The sequence below is a fragment of the Pezoporus wallicus genome, unplaced genomic scaffold (assembly GCF_028554395.1).
Source record: "Pezoporus wallicus isolate ANWC-B61680 ecotype Strahan unplaced genomic scaffold, APGP_CSIRO_Pwel_v1 contig_1181, whole genome shotgun sequence".
Classification (NCBI taxonomy): Eukaryota; Metazoa; Chordata; class Aves; order Psittaciformes; family Psittacidae; genus Pezoporus; species Pezoporus wallicus.
The window spans coordinates 7,173,109-7,194,557 of record NW_026641428.1 but is presented as its reverse complement, the minus strand read 5'-3'; the positions used below and the strand labels follow the sequence as shown (position 1 = coordinate 7,194,557).

General features: G+C 37.8%; 1 long non-coding RNA gene across 1 annotated transcript; it reads left to right on the top strand.

Annotated features, from left to right (window-relative positions):
- The first annotated feature begins 11,422 nt into the window (after positions 1 to 11,422).
- Positions 11,423 to 15,122, top strand: LOC130607038 (uncharacterized). The gene is made up of 2 exons (XR_008974141.1): positions 11,423 to 11,472; positions 13,221 to 15,122. It is a non-coding gene; the product is annotated as an uncharacterized LOC130607038 (long non-coding RNA).
- The last annotated feature ends 6,327 nt before the right edge of the window (positions 15,123 to 21,449 follow it).

Sequence of the window (21,449 nt, the reverse complement as noted above, 5' to 3'; positions counted from 1 at the left end):
CATTACCAGAAGAGCATCTGTGAGTCTTTACTACAGCAGTGTAAGGCACTGCTGAGTAGCTCTCTGCTATTGCCTCACTAACTGAATATCACTGCTATCACAGGAGAAGAGTTGACTGAGATCTGTATTACATTCCAGAGCTCACTATGGTGTTTTAGCTGAAGCTGTGAACTGAAGCAGCTGGGGCAGGAGTACACATTCTTTGTTACTCTCACTGCACAGGCAGTAAGCTGTGTCAGAGGACCAGATTTTAAGTAGCATTACTGGAGTTCCTCTCTCAGCATAGCTAGCCCAGATTCCTTCTTCCAACAATGGCCGCTAATAGCTGCCTATGAATGAGTATGAGAATAGGTCAAACACATAGTGATAATCTGTTCTCTGTTGTAGTCTTCATTGATTTATGGTTCTAGGATTTCATGAAGCAAAGGTGGTATCTTTGTGTTTAATAGTCCTGGATGGATTTTTCTTTCATGAAAATATCTAACGGCTTTTAAAATGCACATTGAATCTTCAGCATTCCCAGCATCCTGTGTTTAATTTTGTTAGTATAACTGTTTAATTTTGTTAGTATAACTGCACATTTGTTGAACCATTTTCATTTGATACTGTCTCATTCTTGTATTAGAAAAGATATTTCAAACTTCTTCATACAACTTCTGATTTTTTTATTTAGTATTGTTTCTTCTCAGTGGCATGGCTTTAAGAGCCCTGCTCTATTTAATCATTTCTGTGTAGAACTCACTCCAAGTCCCAGTTGTCTTTGCTGGCCTCTTCTTTCTATTTTCAACAACAACTTTTTTGGGCTAGACAAGTTTACTCACTCTGGATTCATACAGTGACATAATGATGTTTTTGGTTTTGTTTTTTTTTTCCTCCATTCCTTTACAAAGACTCTAAATCCATAGGGAATACCGCACTATTCAGGGACAGGACTACTAAATACAGACAGGTACAGAGGGCTACCTGTTGAAAAGAGCATCGTGCAAGTAATGGATAGAGACATAAAGACTGTGCTTCTTGTCTTTTACAAAGATGTTTCACATACTGAAAAGGAAATAGTTTAAAGAATCTGTAGATGACAAAATAAATTCAGTGGAGGAAGTACTGAACTTGGGGCATATGGAGAGGTTATTAATGGGAAAGAAAGGGCCACAAGGTATAATGAAAAGGCAGATGCTAACAGTGAGCAATTAGAAATGCAGATAGAGAGCCAGACTCACAGTATAATTCAATTTAGGTCGGCATTTGAGGAAGCATATGAAGAATGAATTTGGTTCATGCTGTATAATCTTGGTTTTGATTCTCCCAGTCATCTTTTGTCTTCCAGGTGCTTTCCATCACAGCTAGAGATAGAAAACAGTGTTTACTGTTGGTTCATGCTGTACTTGAAACAAGTAACACATGTGAGGGAAAGTAGAAAGAATGTTTTACAAGTCAACTTTCAATAAAATATTTTAACTAATAGGTTCCTCGGATAGTTTTCCAGAACTCTTAAAAATGTGCACTGAGAAGACAGGCAGAGTTATTTTAAGAATGAGTGGTGGACTAGAAAGCTTTTTATTTGTGGCACTTCTTTAGACCTTTCTTCCTAAGCAAAGAAATCCATAGATTGATTGAACCTGATTGGAATGGGGAGAAAACATAAAAAGATAATATAGAGGATAACCTTACCCCAGAAAATCAAGGAAAAAGAAAGAGTGAAAGATGTCTAGGGTTTTGCTTGCATTTGAATTGAAGAGTTGCCTACTGCATGAGTTGCTTTTACATGTACATTGCAGAGCATAATTGGAAATGTAGCCCTTGCAACTTCTGACATATTTGGTGCTGTCTAGTGGATATTTTTGGCAGAAATAAGAAGATATCCAAAATTATATGTTTTGCCTTCTTTCTGGAAGGTTGATATTTTAAAGATCGTGTTTCAAAAGCTCATGTCTGAGACATTTGTCTGATGCATGTATGAAGTAAAAAAAAAAAAAAGAAATAATTTTCCATTCTTGGGGTAAATATCCTGTGCAGAATTAATTCCTCCATTTGAAAGTTTGTCTACTAGTTTATTTTACTAATACTATACAGTTGCTTTGAGAAACATATAATGGCTTTTAAACCTCTATGAATATTGAGAAATGTAGTTTTACATTTCATCTGAAAGATTACAGCTCCGGCGGTACACTGTAGGTTAGGACCATGCTGAGACGCCAGCTTACCACTCATTTGAAAAAAAGAATACCTCCTTCTCAGGAGCTGACACTGACTCTTCCAGATGGGTTTTCCGTGGAGTATTTTCTTCCAAATACTGCTCAGGTGCTTGCTAGGTATTACTTACAAAATCCCATTTGTGAGCTTTAGCAAGGTTAAAACCCTAGATATTCTGGCTACTGGCCAGTTTCAGACTGTGTGTTTCTTGGGATCAGAGCTGCTAAAGTAATATCTTGTAACACGGAAAAAAAAATCAATATCAAACTACATTTTTTATTTAAACCTACATATAATTCTGTATGTAATTATAAGTAGCAATATAGTTATGTAAACTATTATTAATTATTTGTATGTCTGTAGTGGCTGCAGATTGCATGTGGCATTTTAGAAGTACTTTTTGAACACTGTGGATGTGGGGTTTACTGTGCATGCCAAAGAAGGCACGAATACCAGGCTAGTTAGTGATCAGTGACACTGGGATGCCCTTTTTAAAAGCAAGGCAAGATTCAAAATAGGGAAGTCAGCAGCAGTGCTGCTTTTGCAATGCTTTCCAGAAAAAGCCAACTGCTGGCACCGTGCTTGCAGTGGAAATAATACATTTGTTACTGCTTCACCTAAGCATGAAAAATAATTATGCCAACCAACCTTAAAAATCAAACAGAACACTAGAAGTAGTTGAGAAGGAAGGAGTAAGAGGAGATAATTACAAATATGATCAGACCTGTTCTGCATTTTGCTTTTCTGCTTTTTTTTGTTTGTACCTCTTTTGTCTCATCTCCAGCTATGAGCAGAAAAATTCCATAGTGTAAAGTACAAATGTTCACCTTATACTTAAGCATTAATTTGGAGAGATGCTATGAACCTCCCAGCTTCTCAATGTTATTTAGAAAGTGTTGCAGGTTTCTAGGGAAACCTAGGTTTCTTCTGCAATCATGGGCTCTAATAGCCTCCAACCCTCACCAAGTTTTTTTTCTTCTGTGCTCTTTATATGCCTACATGCTTTTGAATTTGAAGATTTTAGCGAGTCTCAACTAGACTCTTCTTTCAGTGACACACTCTGATCAAAGCATGTAGCACAATTTCAGTGCAGCGCAGTGCACTGTGTACCATCTCTAATTGGTTGGGTTGTCAGTGTAGGTTTTTAGCCTGCTGAGAACTTTCAATCTTCTGTGCTTTATGTGCATTAAATCTCTCACCATCCACAAAATGCCTTTTCTCCCCCCTTACTTTGTGCTGTAGGAGAGCTATAGTCCATAACCTTTGTTTTCAGTTTTATCATAAATTGAAATACACGCACACTTAAATTTTCCTAATAAATAAAGTGCTATGTTGTTCTAAAGCTGCCTTTTCACCTCATTACAGCTCAGCGGAGTGGAGAGTGATGTCATGGTTGACCCAGCACCAGCATGCCCATAAATGATACAGTATGTTCCCCCCTTTACTTCCTGGCTAAAGCACTGGGAAGGAGCTTAATATGAAATTCATGCTGTGATGACAGATTTAAAAGTTGCTACAGACTGTAACAGACAGCAACTGCATTTTGCAGACATACATGACACATACCACTCTCTTGTATTCTTAAGTGATGACATTTTCAGTTTAAAGAGTTATGCTTCTATTGCGTATTATGGCTGTCTGTCTACAAAATTAGGCGGGAGGAGGGAAGGAAAAGACAGGACAGAGAAAACACTGAACTTGATATAGAGCTCTGCTTGGAGAATGTGCCAAATAGGAATCAGTGGTTGGAGGGGCAGCACACACCGGTTTTCATGAAGACTGCAGTCCTGCTCTGTGCCTTTTGGGGGATTTCAACTGTTTGGAGGCAAACAAAGCAGTTGTACTTCATCTGGTGAAATGGGCCCCTTGCACTTTTAACAAGGAGACTCTGAAAACCCAAATGGTGCTAAATTGTAAATCTGCAAGCAGGAAACTAACATGCCAAACTTGAGACACCCTTCTTTGGCTGGGCTTTCCAGGCAATTAAATAAATAGCCATCATGGGGTGCCTCCAGAGCAATAAAACATGCCACAGAGAAGAATTTACAGGAATGGGCCAGGGAGGGTGTTGGCTGATAGAGAGCTCTGATGTTCTCCATTTGCACCCATGTCTGTGCTGGAGAAGCTTCTCATGAAAATAAAGCTCAATTGTAAATATGAGCACTGGTTTATAACCTTGGCATCTTCCTTCACCCTCCGCTGTCTGTTCCTTTCTGCATCTACTCAGTATCACACCATATGTGACTGATAAATAGTCACTCAAATTGATACAAAGCAAAGTTATGCAAATATGTAAGAATGGATTACTAGCGTTGCACTACATTGGAAAACAAAATGATACTGGCCTCTTATCAGAAGGCATTTCATACTGTTATGGCAGTTTATGCCAAATAGGCAACTTCCTCACCGGAAAGCATATCCATTAATTTTCTTCAGGATTCTTAGATGCCTGACCAGGATGTCAGAAAAACTGAAGAAAAAGAATATCCTTGAGAGTTCCTTCATGTTTTGTTCTGAGACACATATGTGCAGAAACAGGATTTTCTAATTTTTTTGGATGCTGAACACCCTTAAGAGTTGAAGGAAAACAGCCCCATGCAGAATTATGTCTTTAGAATGGTAGGAATGCCTAATCACAAGAGACATGATCAATAAAGCTTATATTTTATGTACCTCGATATTGAGTTTCCATATTTTGATTTAAGGAGCTCCCAGTAACAGAACCCTACAAATTTTCCTGCTCTGCATGAATGAAACGTTGCCATTTGTTCAATCCTCAGGTAATCTATCATGTGAAGTCCTTCCCATATTACTGAACCCAAATCCCCTCGCAAAACAAAGGCAAAAGGAGTATAAAGCTTTGCTCCAATATCAGCTAGTGAAGATCAAAGTCCTGTGCATTAAATCAAAGCAGAATCAAAACTTGAACATTGTTAAATCAGCAAGGTTTTGTCTTTCAGGCAAACTTTCTGAGTTTCAAAGGAGTTGGGAATTTTTGACCTTATTAAAATAATGAAGCACTGTGAATTTCATCAAAAGATTGACTCTATGAGATTTCCAGCTTTGGGCGTCAGTTGGGTTTGCTTGCAGAGAGATTGCTAAAACATGCCTGCGTATAAAGATTCAGATCTTCAATGCATTACCTGATGGAAGAGTGATATTTCAAGTATATGACCTACCTTTCAATATGCCTTACAAACTGGAATTTACATGTCTGAATAAAAGCTGTGTAAACACCTAAAATGTTTGACTGTGAATTTTGAAGAGATGCCACACTATTTTTCTCAGCCAGTCTTAGCTGAAATGTTGTGTTAACAGTTTTGACATAGATGGTAGGGTGTGTGGGTTTCTGTCTTCTGATACAGGTGCCAGATCAGTGGGAACATCATTTTAATTCTTCATTCATTCCAGTTTCCAACATCCAGTTCAATTTATCTTTGTCTCTTGTAGAGCCTCACTTAGCTGAGTTGCTCTCATTTGTCCCCTGACCTTTGACTGCTACTGGCTATGTTGCATACGGGATAAAGAGGGGAAACTGCCATGAGAAAGGTTTCTTCTTTTTTCCATCAATCCCTTAAGGAACTGAGCCTAATCACTGCAGAAAATGCGAGGATATGTTGTAAGTTTCTAGATTTATTTGCATTCCAAATGGTGTTTGTAGCAATTGCAGTCACTGCAAAGGGTATGAAAAAGTATTATTTAGGAAAGAGTTATTGTATTTTCTGCAGCGTCAGATAAGGGTGTGTTAGTGCAGATTTCTTCACAGCAGAAAAATGCATTTTCAGTGAATGTCAGATTTTTGTAAATTACTCTTTTAAACCAGAAAATATTCAATTGCCATCAGTTTGCTAGTTTTGTTATTTTGCAACATATGGAGGACAGTTCTAATTATTGAGTATTAAGATATTTTAAAATGAAGCATAGCTAACACTGTAAAATGGAAAGAATTAGAAACTATTTAAAACTAGTGGCCTGTTCTCCAAACCTGGAGCATGGATTAGCAGCATGTGAAAAGGGAAATCACCAGGGATGAAGTATTGAACAAGGTAGCAGGTCCTCATCAAGTGAAAATGTAACAAACCAGAATGTTATTAATCACCACTTATGTGTGCTTTGAATTGTTTTTTCCCTAAGCAATATTATTAATTGTGAAATGTAATAGTGTCACTATAGTTCTGTAAAGATGATTGTGATTTTTCTGCCAATTCAGTTGGCATAGTACCAGACATAGTACCGTCCCTATCAGCTTAGAGGTAACAGACTACAGCTTGTGATGAAGCAATGTGCAGATCGTAGCACAGGGGCTTGCCGGCAGGTCCTTTGTCAGTAGAGAGAAGAAGGAACCAAACCAGTCTGCTGCTGTGTCCCAGACCAGCAATACAGAAGACTGTGTTACAGTAAAGGAACATTTTATCATGACTTCAACCTGGATAATGCCCCCTGGATTCTCACATTCCTCGCTAGTAATTGCTTTTACTGTGATACTCTGCAAATTTGGATGCTGATTCTATAAATCTTGCTCATACAACTTGTCCTTAGAAACACAAGTTGTATTCTTCGAGTCAGTGATTACTCATTTGAGCAAGACTTAGGGTTCCTAACCTTATATGTCATTCAACAATTAAGGAAAAAGGACTTTCCTCTCATTTGCCTGTATTTATGAAGCAATATTTGTTTCATATAGAAGACACATGTTTAGCTGCATCAGTGCAACATCTCTAAATAATTGAAGCCTGTTACACTTCAAAGTGCATTATTTCTCTTTTTTTTTCCTTCCATGATTTTTACACAACACTGGAATGTTGTCTCTGATCTTTAGCAAGTTGATACAGATCTGTAAGTACAGCAAATTGACAGGAAAAATGATGAAATCAGGCATGCTCATCTATTTCACTTTATTACATGAGAAGTACATCTGATTTGTATGTGAGGATAGAGGTACATCAACTGCCTTGAGATATGTGACTGATGTAGAAGAGTCTAGCATTACCAGTTTGCTTCCAGTCTGAGAGACAAAGCTGTGGGGCAAAGTTAATGATCACACGGTGTGCTTTCCCCTGGAACTCTTCAGCTAATACAGCGCCAATGGTAGGTGCAGTACCAGTTGCCATGAAACACAGCAGCCTATGTCTGGCTTCAGGAATTCAGGGACCAGGTGGCAACCCAAAATTTACTATGTGCTCTGCTATGCTGTGCATCCTTTCGCACCTTCATGTGTTGTTAGCGCTGTTTTTGAAAACTGGATGACATGAGTCTCAAATTGGCAGCGTGGGAAAAATACAGATTTGGGAGATGAAGAAATACTTAAACAACATGGAAGGAAGGAATATATCACCAAAGAAATATCACTAGTAGAGGCTTCTCTTGCTGTATTAATGTATATGTAACAGAAAATGACAGACATGATTCTCATTCTGCTTGAAAGGAATGGTTGTACATTATTCTCAGAACTTTCAGGTTTGGTTTGGGCTTTGTGATGGCTACGAAAACTTTATAACATGCTGACAAATTCAGTCTCATTACTTATTTGTATTCCTCTATTGGTCTGTCATTGCCAGTCATTGTGGCTTGGAAAGTGAACTCTTTCTGTAAAGACCCCCTGTGTTTTGCCACACTTGGCACAATTTTCACATTAATGCAATATATAATAAATAACATTGAAGTCTGCTAATAGGCAATATTCAAGTGGATACTCAAACCAATGAACAGTACTCATGCCAGAAAGATCACAAGAAAAAAAGTGCACAAGAGATTAGGCTGAAGGCCTCGTTGTCCTTAAGGCAAATACACACATAATAGATGTTGGAATTATTTTCATGCCAAAGGTGAGCACATTATATATCTAGTATGAGTTCGTAATGTGATATTGTAGAAGAAAAAGTAGGAAAAAACTGGATGGCAGGTGCAGAGGCTTTCAGTCAGCTGTGGTGCTGGAATTACCAACAGAAGATTAAAGGCCTTATTCTACTGATGTCTGGCGGTAACCTACTTCACCAACCATGCAATTGGAATGAACAGGCAAAGTAAATCAGGATAAAGGATAGCAGAAGATGACCATCAATGACAATGCAAAATGTTTGGTTTGGTTTTATGATAAATGGTGTTTACCCAGGAGGAATGGGATAATTTCTTTTTTTAGGGGAAGAAAAAAAAAAAAAAGGCTGAGCAACTAAAGACTGAAATTGTATTTGTTAAAATGGCAAAGACCTCTTTAATGCGTTTCATACAGAGCCACTGACCTTTGATAACTAAATCTCAATTTAAATTTGCCTGAAGTTATCTGGAAATGGGGTATGGCTTATTTCTGTTATTTAGAGCTGATTGTCCTAACCATCCAAGTATTACAGGGGCTTTGCAAGCCAGGTTGTGATTCCCTCTTCTAACAAGCAGCGTCACTTCTTGTAGCTGCTGTCCGGCAGGCTGAAAGAATTAACATCCTGACAGTGCTGTGACAGAGTTTTCTCTGATTTCAAATGGCAACAGAAGTGTTTCTGTACTTATGTAAAATTCTTTCTGCAAGCAGATTTTCTGTTATTTTCCCTTCCCTTCATAAGGTATATTTTTTCTCCTTGTGCTGTGTTAAGTTTTGAGTAGAAATTAGCATTAGCCAAAATGTAGAGATTCCAAATAAATCTCTTAGACCCAAAATAGTTTATACAAGACCCTGAAGTTTTGTGTCTGATCACTATAATAATTAGTCAAACATCATGTTCAACATTCCCATAAATGAGTGAACCTAGATTTGGACTGGGTATTAACTCTGTGATTTGAGATGATGCTAATGCTGTTGTACTCTTGTACTCTTTAACATCTGCTGTACTTCAGCTGACTAGTAGATAAAGTGCTACATGCACATAATGCAGGAGCAAGAGTCATGTGTGAACTAGTCAGAATAAACTGGACAAAGGGTCTTGGTTATTTTAGGGGAAATGGAGCATATTAATCCCTGTCTTCCCTGGCCTAAAGCTTAATCCCAGAATAACCTTTCAAGCTACTTTCAAGATAAATTATTTTTTGGCGTTCTCCAGACTGGAGTCAATGAAGATAATTTTCTCCTACAGTTCATGCTGTGCTGATTGTGATTCTGATACAACATTTATATATGTACATAGTAAATATATTTGCACTAAGGTTCAAATGTATCAAAAATCCGTACAGTTAATTTTCATCCTGTTACTGTTTGATTTGGGCGGTTTTGAAGTCTTAAAAGTAAATCTGTGATTAATCTTTTAGAATTTATGGTTTTGGATACTAGTCTAATTCAGAGAATGCTAGACATAATTTTGCACCAATGTTTTAATCCCATTTCATTGTGTTGCTTTTTATGTCTTCCCCTTTTAGGACTTCATTTGCTCTCTCTTCACGGATGTTAGAAATGGACAAGACTGTAAGCATATTCAGACTACTCTCACCCATTTCTTGGGCTTTTGACAATGTGTTTGAGTATATTCTTGACTCTGTGGGGAGACAGCTGTGATTTGCCAAAAATCTTGGTTCTTTGTTACCCTTTTTGTCCTGGGGGAAAAAGAAAAAGGTTTTGGATTTAGCCAGAACTCTTGTAAGGAGATACTTTCAATGCTTTCAGTTAAGACATGTTTTAAAACTGTTTAAATGGATGACTTCATGCTGCATTTTATGGCATTCCTGGAATACTGTTGCAAATACAATAAACGTTCATTTAATCATGAATACTATGCTAGTTGTCATTTGTGAGACACTGCAATAAAGTCCTCACAAGTTCTAAATGGCCTATTTTATATAGAATACAATATCCTTGAGATATAGTAGTGATGTTCACGTTAAACTCAAGAATTTAAGTTTTATATTGAAGGGTCTTTCTCTTATTTCACCAGGCACATGACTTCCCATAGAAGTTAATCTCTAAATACACCGAGTCCCATTTTGTAACGTATTTTATAGGGGAAGATAATTGCTCTTGTGCTGCACTTTGGTCTGATTCTGTTAAGTTTATTCTAGAAACCTGTCATCTATAAAAGCTAACAAGAGCATCCACATCTAAATAGTTTTGCAGTGGTTGCACTGCCTATACATAACAAGGGTAGCAGATACAATGCGAGTTTATGCATAGTCTTTGTGACATTTTCCATTTGACATTAGATATTTACATCCGTTCAGCAAAATATGTCTCCTTATCAGTCTTCTAAAGATGAGCCAGTAATATACATGATTATGGTAATTTAAAAACGAAACATAGTGTAGAGAAAGAACATGATAAATGCATATCATCTTAATCTTTATGGCTCCAGTAAATGTCATACCTTAGGCTAGACCAAATACATTTTGAGTTTCCCATGCAAAAATCATTTTCAAAACAAGTCAGTCAACAGGCTTTTCCTTACTCATTACTACTTAGCCTAAAGATCTTAGGAATCTGTTTTTGTTTCATTATCAATTTATTTCTCAGAAATATCATTTTCTTTACCTAGTACTAAAATAATAATTTCCCTTCACTTTGTAACTGGGATGAAAGTAAATTACCTACTAATTCTGTGAAACTAGTTCCATGCCTAGGTCTTTCATTCTGCGTGATGCTTTTATCTGGAAATTAATACAACAGATACTCCTCAAAGAGTCTCAAAAAGGAGGAGAAAATGGTGTTTTATATTGGAATCAAGCAGTCAGCTAGATACTTTAGTTGTCTTTATTTGGAGAGCAGTAAATCTTTTTAGCAAGTGGAATAAACCAGTGAGAATAACTAGGAAGGCATTTAGTGAATTACACAAAGGGTGTGTGGCTTAGACCTTTTCTGGAACGCAGGCTGCAGTTTAGCTGTCGAGGCACTATCATTCTCCTCAAAGGTGAAATGATTTAGAGGCCTAGAGAAACTTAATTTTTCTTGATCACCATGTGCAACCTGGAATTTTAATGGCAGGCATAATTAATTCTTCTGATGTTAATCATCAGGGCTGGGCTCCACAATTATCAGCCTAGTGCAGCTGGGGCATGGTGCAGACATGAAAAATTAGGAAAATGAATCAGTAATAGGGTGGCAGATTTAATCTGCATCATGAAAACAAAGTTAAAAAGAGGGAGATCAAGAGAATTTCAGCTGAAGCTTTTGTGCCAATGAGCACTGACAGAACTGAAAAATGTTGCCGATGTCCAAAGTGATTGGTAATTACCAAGCCATTGAATTTTTTATTGTCAATTTATCATTGCGCCAGAGGTTAAATTTAACATCTTCTTCTAAAGCCATCACTCTAGGAGGAAGGCAAGCTTTGCATCACGTGGCCCAGGAGTCAGTGAAAGGTTAATCAGGTATTCCTTTAGTTTGTATGTGCTTCCAAATCCGTCTTTCTTTTTTGTGTCCTTTATGCTGCATACATACCATGGGGTATTTTCTAATTTATATTACCTGTACACTTCAGAAAAATATTAGATTGCATTCCTCAGCACAGCCTCATCTGCCTTGCTGTGTATTCATAATGCTGTATTTTCATACTTCCCCAGGCATATTTTACACACATTTCAATATGTATATGGAAATTTTATGTGTGCAAGGTAGACATTTCCCACGTAAGGAAAACAGATAATCTTAGTGACTGAAAGTACTGCAGGAATGAAACAAAAATTGTGATATAATTTATTTTGTTGGTTTTTTTTTTTAATTTTATTTCTAAACTGTGTCATTTGGTTTGCACTTTAGTTTTGCTTTGTTCTGAAGCTATGTTATTTGTGAATGGTCCAGTTTAAGATGAGGATAATGTCTGGAATGCTAGAAACTGCTTTTGGGCTGAAGGACTGACAGGGAAAGGCTGTTTGCATTTCACACCTTGCACAATGCTGAGTACATTTTTGGCACTTAGAAAATAAGAAAAATTCATTATTCAGAAAGGAAGCACACTTTGTTTTTTTTTGATCTTCCTGCCCAAGAATGTATAATAAATGGTAGAGTCTTTTTTAATGCAAAAGCTATAAAAGGCTGAAAGAAAGACAGCATCAAAACATCCTTGTAATAGAAATATATGACAGAAATATACATTCATACATTAAGGACCAAACTGAGCCCTTACTGAAGTAAGTGAAAATCTGTTCAATGAAAATGTAGGATTTGTGCTTCTCTGATTATAGGGTTGTACCTGCCCTGAAAATTCAAATGCATATTCTCACATTTATTGCTATGTAGCTGTCTTTTGATACAATGCTAAATACAACTTCCTTGTACCTAAATTCCTACCTTTATTCTGCTCAGTAATCTCGCTTCCACTTACTATATTTTTTATGTGAGTGCTTGTTTTAGATTGCATGCTATGCTCTGATTAAAGGAATCGTATGCATTTTCTATAAATTAAAAATGGAAATGGCCTTTAGGGGAGAGTCAGTAGAGGAATCAATGTGTGCATTAATTACTGCAATTCATTACCCAAATAAACACAAGACTCAGCCTTTTGCTGGATACAAATTTAGGGACATACAATGTTTACAAGAGACAAAGGCTTGTGATCCTGCTCATGTTAATCTACAGATCAAAGTATGTGAGCCTATTCCTAGTGGAGGCTCCTTTGGGGATACCATAGCTGGGATCAATCCCCCCATGCAGGCAGTGAATTATTACTGCTGAATACAAAAGCTGCTCACGTGACATCACTGTCCCCTAACAACAGGGACACTTGCTCCAGATAGTGCTTTAGAAGAGCATGTTTTCTTGATACCTCACTTTCCTATAATTAAACTCAAATCATAAAGCAATAGCTGCACAATGACACTGATTCCCTTCGTGAACAAAAATATGCTTCAGTTCATACCAAATACTCATTCATTTGAAAAAAAAAAAAAACCATGAAAATATAATCTTTAGCTTCCCAGAGGCTTTCTAGAACATAAACAGAAGGTTAGAAAATATACAGCAAATAAAATTGTACAGGAAAAAAAACAGTGATTTATTGAAAAGGCTTCATACGCTTCTGAATTACTATCCTTTTTCCTTAAGAATAGACTAGAAGAGTACTGGAAGAATGCAGTTTTTCTAACAGCATCTGGATGCCTTTCTTCTTCATATTTAATAGATGGAGGATAAATTACCATACAAAGGTTTGTGTTCAAACCAGGACACAGAGCGTGATTTGAATCTCACTGCATTTTGCAAAGCTGCCATTGTGGGTGCAAGCTCACCCCCAGTCTCAGCAGTTCACAGCAGAACACCAGACTTTTCCTTTTTTCCTGTTGGAGAACTCAGCTATTGTAATGGGATTCTGACCAAAATTGCAACTAATTAAGAATCAATCCAAGACCATTAGTAAGTGGGACTAAACTAGCCAGTGTTGCATATTTCAGAAGAGTTCACTTTAATGAGAGGAGTTCTTGGACAGGGGAAGAAAAAACCCACAAGCAGATTAAAGATAGTATAGAGACCTTCTCCAGTTAAACTAAACAACTAATGCTACACAGAAAGATGCTGAACTTGTAGTCTTCTCTAATTGATCTACTTAATGATCTTAAGGAAACTCAAAACAATACGAAATGCAGGTATTAACTGTGTATTTGCATTCAGTAGCTATTTATAAACATTAGCAATTGTTACATTTCGCAGTCTCTTCATCAGAGAAACATATGTGGTTTTTTTTTTCAGACATATTAACCTTAAAACTGTCAAGCCATTTTCTCTGGGCTTTGTACTTCCTCGACATCTGTTTATCTGCACTGCATTGCCTGCAGATGGTATTTTTAAATTTGTGAAGGGGTTTAGATGCCGTATTTTTGACAGCTGTGGTTTTGTCTCAGCACAGAACCAAACTTTGCTAAAAATGCAGTGCTTTGAGGGAATGATTTCATTGTCATTTCATTAGTTGTATCAATTTATTCCCCTAATCTGTTCCTATTGTGAGTGCTGTTAATGAACTGGTAGCATGTAAATGTAATCATTTTATGAGAAATAGGAAAAGGCAATATACGGCTGGTGGAATTATTAGAGTGGGAATGCTTGCAACTGTACTGAGATAGTCTGATATTAAAGTACTAAAATCACTATACAGTAAATTGAAAGCACAAACCCAGACAATTTTGTGGTAAGTCCTAAACCTCACAATGACCTCAGCTCATGAGAAACTGCATGGACAAGTTTCTCAGTTTGAGACGAACTGAGCAGAGTGACAAATCTACTGTGAGCCCATTCAAGAAAAAAGTTTATATTCCTGGCATGTAAACATGAATTGGAGACCTCAGTGCAGCACCTTTATAGTTGATCCATGTTTCAGACGTTTTGTAGAAGTAGTTAAGAATTTACACAGGAATTACCAGGAACTTTCATTATTTCAAAACACCAGTTAATTTGGCTGCAGGGGACAGAACGTGCTAGAACATCATTCCAGTATGCTTGTTTGAAACATACGCATCTTGGCTATTTAATTCTTAGTTTTCTACATTATAATCTAAATTGTAGTGCTTAACAAAGTGTGCACTCAGTGCAATATTCTCTTGCAATAAATATCAATCAGAACAATCATAAAGAGGCCAATAAATTTTGGATTATTTATCTTTGTAGGAAAAGTGGGCCCTAACCAGGAGCAGAAGAGTCTCCCTGTGATTGCCATTTACCTTAGTCCTTGCTTTGAATACATGCACTCTTAATAGACTGTGTACATCTTGGAAGTGCTGGTTTTAGAAGCTGTATCTTCTCAACCAAGCTTCTTTAGCTTCTGTGGAAAAGGAAATGGGATTTATGTTTGTAATGCCATGTGACAGTGAGAACAGCAATGAAGGAAAATAGTCTGGGGAGAGAGGAAAAAAGCTTCTTTAAGGTGTCTGGGAATACATCAGGACTGTCTGTTAAACATCTTTTATTTTTTATTTTGAATCTCACTCAGATACTGCATTTTTAGTAACCTCACATGTAAGTTGACATTTAAAAATGACTGACAGATCAACAGCTGTGAACTTCTTTATTATTAATAAAAGAAGCAAACAAGTAATTTCAGCTTTTTCTTTCCTGTGGGCTGTGTGCTAAGATCTGAGAAGGATAGAAATAAAGAATCCTACATCCTGGTCAGAGCTTTTGGCTTTTACAAAATAAATGGAATGGAACAAAGTGTCACTTTAGTGTAGAAAAGGATGTTTGGAATCAGGACAGGCCAGGAGAGACATGACCAGTATTTCCATGCCAGTGGAGATCCACAGACCAAGCGACAACCCTCAGGCAAGTAAGCCTCAGAACAGCTCCCAGATGCTATAAAAACTATTTCAGAGTAGTTGTGCAGCCATTTCACATCTCATGGGAAGAGAATTCTACTGGCCTGACTTGTGCCACATGACACAAGCAATATCTTTTTTGTTTTCTTTTTTGGTCTCAAGAGGTGATCTGAATTTTTCTCCGTTTCTATTCTACCATCACTTACAAAAGTAAAGCCTCTGCTTGAGCTGGAAGAGCTGGAGCTCTCTTACCACTTCCATCTTCTGGGTTTTATTTTCGCTCATTTATAATAAGCTATGAGGATCTCCTAATGCTCACTTAAGGTCAGCCTGTTCAACATAACAATATAGCTGCAGCACTATGAGTACTGTCAAGTTCAAGACTCCTTCCCAGATTGTATGTGGTGTCCTTTAGATTTTAGTTAAACTTAAGTTCTTTGTGCAGATTCAGTTTTTGACATCTTCCTGACTATTCACATCCTTCTGTGACAGCAATGGACCTCAGATCAGGGGTGTGTGTGTGTAATTGGGGGGGTTAGGGTTTTTATTGTAAGTTTTGTTTAGGTGTAGGTAATTACAGAATGACAGGGGCTGGGTAAAAAAGCTGATAAGCAACTGGAGATCCTACATCAGGTACGTAATGATGTCTTGTTGGCTAAAATTTCTGATACTATGGAAACTGAGTAAGTCTAAAACATCATTATTTTTATTTTTACTTCTTGGCATGTAGTTACTGCTTTCTTTCCCATGCAGTTTGCCAGCAGCTTTTTTGCATGACTGCCAGCAATATGCAGACTTTAAGAGTCTACAATTGCCTTTGCCTTCCTTTCAGAAATTCATGAAATGCATTTCACATCCTTCCAAGGAAGATCTCTCTTTCTCTAAATAGGTATTGAAAGAGGTGAAATAGAGTGGGAAACACAGTTCTTTTCCTTCCTCTTCTTGGATATGTAGCACTCCTTTATTGGTTCTCCACGAGGATGCATTCCCCAAAGAGAGCTCCCCCTTCTGTATTGCAGTGAGAGCCAGTTACTCTCCCAGAGAGGAAGAAGCCAAGGATGGTCAGAACAGAAACAAGGCAATGACTTTACTGACAGGGCAAATTCATACAGCACCTGAACCAGGAAAGCACAGCAGGGTGGTGACAATAACAGGTCCTATTGATACACTAGTGATGACCAACAGCAAAAGCAAAATAACAAGTCGAGTTGAAAGTCAGCCTGGGAAAGTCAAGCAACAATTCAGGTGTAGGTCTGGGACAAAGTGCACCTGTGATGTACCTCACATGCAAAGAGTGTGTGCCCAGGCCTGAGCTTAAATGGGGCTTCTGAGTCTGTGGGCAGTGTTGTGTGGAGGCCCTGGCTGGGGGAATTAAAGCCTACTAGTGCACTCAAGGCTGAGGCAGATCTTTAGAGTTTACATTTCAATCTGCATTTTTCCCACTTTGTCCTGCCATTGAATTGAATTTCGTTTTCTCTGCCACCAAAAATGAACTTACACAGCACCTCTGCAGTTCCCTACTTGTCCTCTTCTCCTCAGTTCTCCCTTTCTTCACCGTTCTAAGTATTTTAGTGCAAAGTGACTGCAGGAACAGTAAAACTTTGTTATAATGTCACTGGAGGTTTGGATAGAAAACAACATTTATTCTAACAAATCCATGACTTCATAGCAATTTTACACTGTGCTGCAGACCATAGGTACTTGGAACCTCATAGTCCCAGCAAAGACATTTTTACTTCCCAACTATGACTGCTTCACTTTATTAGAGGTGTTTATATAAAAGACTGCAAGGCTTTGTTTTGAAAACCCACTGTCTGCACTAGCAAAAACTGGGCTCATATACAGTCCTTGCCATTCTATTCACTCCTTGCCTATGATGTCCATGATTCTCATATCACTGTTTTTTTCCCCCAGTGCTCTGTGACCTTGCTTTACTATCCAACAAAGTAGGAAAGCCAGCAGGATGCTTAATCAGTAACAATCATTTCAAATGAATGTTAACATGCCTATTTCCTGTCTGTCCTGCTCTCTTCCCCCACTCCCTTTGGTTATGATTTATTAAAATGATTTTGACTGAGTGCACGTGGACCCCTGCCTCCTACTGGAGAGTATCAGATGGGTTCAGCTGTGTGCCATAAACCTCATTCCTTCAGCAAATATGAGAAACACTGCAGTCTTTTATAGAAACACATCTAATAAAGTGATTTTTACATATGATATGTAACGAAGTAGGCTAAATTATAAGCATAAAATTTCACTCTTAAATACCTACATTTTTGCCTCTACAGTGCTGTAGAAGAGAAAAATCTTTGCATTGGAAACAAGAAAATATGAATAGACCTAAAATGTGTCATTCTCCCCTGCCCGCAACTCTGCACTGGCTTCCTAAGGAAACACAGTCAAGGACAGCCCAACTGTTCTAGTGGTACTGTAAACCTGGCATTTGTATGAAGCTGTTTAGTCATATATTAGCTTTTTCAAGTTATTTTCTTATAAAAGAAAATTACATCTTTGAGATTTTTTTTATTAATTCTAAAAACTGGTGCTACAGCACCTGATCAAGTTTATTCTTTTCCACTTTGGGAAAGGTTGCCTTATTTACAGCTGTTGAGCCAGTCAGCTCCCACCTCTTCCAAAAAAATAACCAAGTACATGTATGCCTAAGAGACACAATGGGCTAGGAGGCATAAAAAGGTTCATCCTCGTTATGAGTTTCTCTGATTTCCCTTGCAAAAAAAGCTTGCAAGTTTAGATGAATAAACTTTAGAGTTGAGGATTAGCTGTGTAACCACAAAGACTGTGGGCTTCTCATTATCTGAGGGGTTTGGAAGTGTGGGCAGTATGTTCTAGACCAAACCAAAAAGTTTTCCACTGGCAATCACCTGTCAGTAATCCTTGCAAGCTATTAACTGAAGGTGGAATAGAACAGGACATATATAAAGATTAAATAGTAACAGTAGGTGCAGACCTGACTTCACAAGAGGCAGAGGTCTGAGACAAACCATGCCATGTAATGGTATGTCCAACTGATCACTACAAATAAGAACAGCACATGAGACAAACTGGCAGTTCAGTTAGGCAAAGACATTACAATTAGTCACTCATTCTGACCTTAGAAATTGTGAAAATCTGTAAATGTTATATATTTTGTTTTCATAACATGTTCCTGGCACCAAAACACACTGGAGTAATTCATTCACCTCAGAAGCTTGTTTAGCCAAATTGCTTTGCTAGATTGGAGTATGCCCAATATAAAATATTTAAATGGTTGTAATTTTGATCCCAACATAAATACCATGTGAATGAAGGTCCTTGTCCTGTATTTTGATCAAAATGTGTGGTTGCTGTACCTGTTCAAAGGAAACAGAGCTCTACGAGATGTGTGCAGCTCAGAATGCACAATGGGGGGCTAAAAAAATAATGCAATGGCCACCTAAGCTATGTATGCCTTTTAGTAAGAATGAGGTCAGTTTGTATGATTGATGGCTTATGTTCGTTATCCTCCTTCAGGTAAAACATTTGCTGCAGGCAGATTTTCTGCAAAAACTTCAGAACTGAGATCTAAAAATGATTTTGCTTTTTGAATAATTTCTTTCTTTCTTTGAGCAAACATAAAAGGGTCCACAGAGCGGTAGTGTATAAAGACAAAGCCAGGCTGAGTATTACATCTTACCAGAGATACACAAGTGTTAGTCAAATGGAGAGATGACAGTGAAATAAGGAAACAATTAAACTTCAATAAAAGAAAATAAGGAATAACATTCCAGTCAGATCTAATCACATTATGTATAGCATAACTTTCAAATTGGAAGTCCATAAAACCCAACCACACCTCAGCCAGTTTGTCTGACATCCGTCCTGTATAATAAGCCAGAGGTTCCTCGTGGCACAGCTCCAAGGCGGTTTGAAACCATGTCTGCAGTCGGGATGGCACTGAGCCATGTTTCCAAAGAAGCAGAACAATTTTTCTGGTGGGAAAGGTCAGGCAGTACAGAGCCATGAGGGATGAAATTCCCTTTTTTGGCTTTTTCTCCATTCATATTCCTTCAAATATATTTCTTTTAATAGCAAAATTAGTTCACAAACAGAAAACCTGCCATTAAAACAACGTTAAAGATCCATTTGAACTGACAGGCAGCAGGAAATCCAGAACCCAGGCAACCTGGCTTGTGTCATTATAAAACTTAGCAAAGAATTTGATAGGTTGCTAGTTACCTTTGCTCTGTCCTGTAAGTCTGTCCTCCAACAGACTTTTTAAACTCACCTAAAGCAGATAAAAAGAAGATAATGCAATGGATTCTCATTCCAGTGTTCTATATTTGATGTGTGCAAGGCATGCATGAATATAGTAGTTAATTTACATTTATCTTCCATTTTAAATAATAATCTTATTCATAATGCATAAATGGATTCCATATGCTACTAGACAAATCATTCCTAATTTTCATTATGGAAACCCATATGGGAACTGTGCTCACCCAGGGTGAAATCCTGGCTCCACTGAAGTCAATGGCAAATTTCCCACTAAGATTGCAAGGGCCAAGATTTCACCCTTGATGTGCAGCCACCCTAATAATACAAAGAGCTAATACTGAGAAATAGCATCCTGTCCTCTTGTTCTCTCTTCTCATACATCAGATAAGTTTGAGCAAGAGCTGAGTGATTGCTGAACTAATGTAATCCATTCCTGTAAGTTTTCTAGCTTGCATGAAGCTCTTTGCTTGGAGTGAGGGATACAGGTTTAACTATAGTAGCCACACAGTTGTCTGTAAATGTTATCAGTGCCAGCTATTTCAGAGACTTGCATAGAGAAGTGGAGCAGATCACTGGGAAATGACATAAGAACTAGGTTGCACTGGAGAGGAAGGGCAATATGGAGCTTTCCAGCAGCAAGAAACATGTCTTAGGGAAACAGGGTCTGTGGCATCTTCTGTCAAAGTCTGTGGGTCATGATTGGACTGGTCTGAGACAAAATGATGTTTGACCCACTGCTCATTCTATGTGGCCCTTTTTGGACTCTTCAGAAGTGTAGAAGGCAGGTTGCAGGCAGCTGAATCTCCTTGCAGTCTGATTTCTTTTCCAGGGACCCTAACACCCTTCTCTATAATACAAAAGGAAATGCCCTCTTCATGTGGCTAAAATGCAGTTCACTGGAGGATGGATACATATCCAGTCATTTGTCATCAGTGCAAATGCTTGGGACACATGAGCATCGTGCAAACAGTCTATGTTATTTGAAAAAGAGTATCTCTTGTGGCCCATGTGGAGCAGAGATAGACTCCTTTTACTTCAGTTGCACTCAGCGGTAACTAGAATAAAGCTCAAATTCCTCTTAATTTCTGTGTTGGATTTACAGTATTCCAACATTCTGTCTTGCACATAGAGAAGGGATGCACACTGAGAAGACCTTCAGTGAAACTGGCTGGATCACTATATTTTATCTTTGGCTAGATTGAGCTTAATATCAGTTATTCCAAAAGTGGATGGCTGATTTCCAAGACTGATCTTGATTCAAATTCCAGCATCCCTAAAATTCGCACAAGTTGAGCTCTGGAAGCCTTCTGTATATTGAGTGTTTTAAACATGTAAGAGAAAACCCTCCATTTTCTTGCCAGACCTAAGAAATAACTGATGTTCTGGCTCACAGAACAAATGAAAATATTTAAACTTCAAAAACTGATCACAAATTGAAAGGAAGCATCAGTTTGAAATGAAAAAAAAAACAAAACACCAAACCTTCCAGTAAAGACATTTTGATTTTTTTCCTGGGTTTTTTGCACCCTTTTAAGTATGGTTCAACTAAGATTCCTGAAGCATTCTGGATAAATTGTAGTTTTGACAAATGAATTTATGATTTGAATTTATGAAAACATGTCACTCAGCCTAATTACTTGTTAAGATCCATTGTTTTGGAGTCCTTTCACTAGAAAAAGCTCCTCATTAAGCTAATCAGCCAAGTTCTTGGCTGGTGCAATCTGAGCATCTCTGCTAGTGTTTCTGGCAAGATCTCTGAAGTCATCACCATCACATCACTGTCTGCTGAAGCAGACATTTTCCATGTGTCAGGACTATGAGATTAGGCATCGTGTAACATGTGAGAAGTTGGTTAA